Source organism: Crocodylus porosus, unplaced genomic scaffold (genome assembly GCF_001723895.1).
Source record: "Crocodylus porosus isolate Cpor-Errol unplaced genomic scaffold, CroPor_comp1, whole genome shotgun sequence".
NCBI classification, from domain to species: domain Eukaryota; kingdom Metazoa; phylum Chordata; order Crocodylia; family Crocodylidae; genus Crocodylus; species Crocodylus porosus.
Genome location: NW_017728918.1, coordinates 107,539,334 through 107,542,641, shown reverse-complemented (window position 1 = coordinate 107,542,641; position 3,308 = coordinate 107,539,334).

Sequence of the window (3,308 nt, the reverse complement as noted above, 5' to 3'; positions counted from 1 at the left end):
ACCCTAGCTGACTTCCTGCCCCTCGGGCGGGGGACTGGACTTGATGACCTTTGAGGTCCCTTCCAGCCCTAACGTCTATGAAATCTATGTGACAGGATGTCAGTGAGACTGTAAATAGGTAGAAATTAGGAAAACTAAAGGTAAATCAGGAAAGGGGGAATTTTTAGTGTGTGTATTTTGAAAGATTTTGAAAAGTCATTTAAATTTATATGTTGTTTTTCATTTGTATTATTTTTATATTATCACCTGATGTGTAAACAGTGAGTATGAATATGACGTGGCAAACTATCAACTTGTACCAAACAGAAGACACTTTGGGTTAGAAAAGAGGATCTATTCAAATCAATACAGTAGAATCCAATAATTTGTAGGGTTAGATTCTGCAGCCCTTGCAGTGAAGAGGTGTTTTTAAACAAGCCAGAAGGCACATTACAGACTCAGCAAACAACTGTGCAGGTCTGAAGAGGTGTGCTGCTTTAATTCAAAAGGTGCTGCTTCTTCACTCAGCCTTGTGGGACTGCTACTATGCTTCCACTGAGCCCTTCGAAGTAAAAGCTGTGGGAAACAGCTGTGTGGTTCATCCTTTATTCAGCAGCCTGCTGAAAATTAAGTGGGTTGCAAACCACTCAAGATACAAATTTTCTAGCTTTCAATATATCAAATAATAGAGATCTTTCCATAATGAAAACATTTTTCTTTTTGATTTTTTTTCAAAGATAAAAGCTAAAAAACTTTTCAGGGATAAAAATATTTTGTGAAAAATCTCAATACAGCTTTAACTGAAACAAAACTGTTTAGATGGAAGTTTTCCAACCAACCCTACCCAAGTTCCAACTCCCAATCCTCACACCCTTCAGGCAGGCTGTCTGCTAGAATTGTATTGTTTTAAACATTATCTCTCAAATTAGAGTTGGAGTTGGTTCCTTCTGTACAACTGAATACCCTCATTGCCTCTATGGTCTTCCCCCAGTATGATGAAGAGAGAGAGTTGGGAGGGGATCTAGAACAGAAGTTCGATAGACCAGTCTAATCTAACCTGATTAAATCTGATACACTACATCCATCCAGGTCTATCTTAAACCAGATTCTGCCATTTTAAAACTAATGTATGTGCACTAAACTTCTGTTCTGCTACAGTTTTAGACCGGTTTCTGATCACTTATATTGATATATGAGTAATTTCTGTATTTAGCTAATGACATTTTACAATTTTTAGCACTCTATTTAAAACACCTCACTAAGGAACAACAAGGGAATAAAATCCCAAAGTGTATGTTGTTTTTACAGTTGTGATTCTCTTACAACTTTGGTTGAACTCTTCCAGTTATCCAAGGAACTGTTGTCTTTTCACTGGGTTTCAGCAAACCACTTACTGCTTCCCCAGATGCAAACTGTTCTGTTGTTTTGCCCACCATTGTCTTTCTTCACTGCCTTTACATCTGCAAATATGGTAGAGTCCATCTGTTTGTATAACAGATGGATGTGGAGTCAGGTATTACAAGCTTCTTGAATTGTTTTTGAGGTTCCCCAAACTAATTCAAACTCTCAAGCTCTTTTATGCCATGTAGTTGATTCTGCCCTAAGTGGACTTATTTCTAGTCTGCTACTCTGGTGGGGAACACTTCAGGGGGAGAGAAGGGTTAGTATAGGCACACTCCACTGTAAATTATTCCTGTAAATAGTTTAATAAACAAGACACTTTATGCCCACTTCACTAGAGTGAAAGATGGCAGACTAAGCCTGGTAGGAGTCTGAAGGGACTGCTTGGTTCCCCATGACATTATGTTTAATGTTATTAGGTGACATATGTCCCTGTGTTGATTACTATAGATTCATAGATTTACAGATAATAGGGTCAGAAGGGACCTCAGTAGGTCATTGAGTCCGACCCCCTGAGCTGGGCAGGAAAGAGCGCTGGGGTCAGATGACCCCAGCTAGGTGCTTGTCTAGAGTTTTGTAACAGTTTTCTTGCAGGTGTTGCTGACTGCCTGAGGCTCTAGGGGAGTCTAGGGAAGAACAGAGGAGACAGTGGTGGCACAATGAAGATTGGTTGGAACTGAACCACCTTCTGTGCTGCTTGGGATGTCAGCACCCCTCTCCCTGCTTTTACTTTTGTCTACAGTGAGGGATTTAGACATTTCCCTGTAATGCTGTGACATCACCAGTTTTGCTATGTGACAGGGCACTGGGGTTTGCCTGTCCCTTTACGAAGATAAGCAGCCTGAGAGGTGACTTGCAGGTAGCAAAATAGACTGATTAGGGGGCTGGACTTGAACCATATAAGCTCAGCACCTGAGGCTGCTGGGCAATCCAACCCAGAGAACCTTGAAGGTAGGAGCTCCTGGATAGACAGTGAAATGAGATAAGAAACTCTGCTGGCCTGGGAACAGGGGAAATTGCCTGGGGCAGAGAGAGACTTTTGATGCAGGCAAGTAGACTTGTTTTGTGTTTAACCCAGAGAGAGTCTAGGGGTTGTTTGCCAGAGGGTCTGAGATACATTTTATCTAAGTTGCACTGGTGATTTATCCTTGAGCCCTACTGAGGGTGGCTCAAGGCATATTAAGAGAATGGGTAGCCCAGGGAGGCTACCAAGGGTCTGGTAGCCTAGGAGAGAATCAAGATCCAGGAGGAACTGCAGCCTGGGACTGCCAGAGCCAGTGAGACTGGTTATCTGAAATGACCCAGAAATAAGGCCAGGGCCTTAGAATAGCCAAAGGTCCAGGGAGGCACTACCAGGACCATCAGTCCGGGAGGCTGGAGCCTAGAAGCCAGATCCAGCACTGTGGGCCTGTGCTAAAAGGCCCAGAGAGACCAAGAGGGGAGGAGGCTGATAAGACCAAGACCCCTACAATAGCGGGATGGTACCGTAACACATGCAAGCCATGGGGTGTGGTGTAGGGAAGGAAAAAGCCACACAATGAATCATTAAAGCTATGGGTGCCCTGGAGGGGCACAGACATGCAAATAACCCTTAAAGTTATTGGCATCTGACAGGGGCACAGACAGGCTGAGAGGGCCCATCAAGCTTCAGGGCTGAATCAAGACTATTGAGCTCTGAAGGAGACCCAATGCTAATTTAAGTGGACTAAGGCACATGGGTGGCCTCCCTTATTCAACTTTCAGTAAGAACAAGGTGTAGCAGGTGAGTAATCAGGGAGGTGTTAGAAATATTATTAAAAATGCATTATCAATAGCTGTTAGCTCCCATCAATAGTGTTGTCCTCTGAATAAGCACGGCTGCCAGCCCTCCTTGTCTCCTTAATGAGAGAGGGAAGGGGGGGTTGAAAACTGAAGGGAGAACTCCAAGA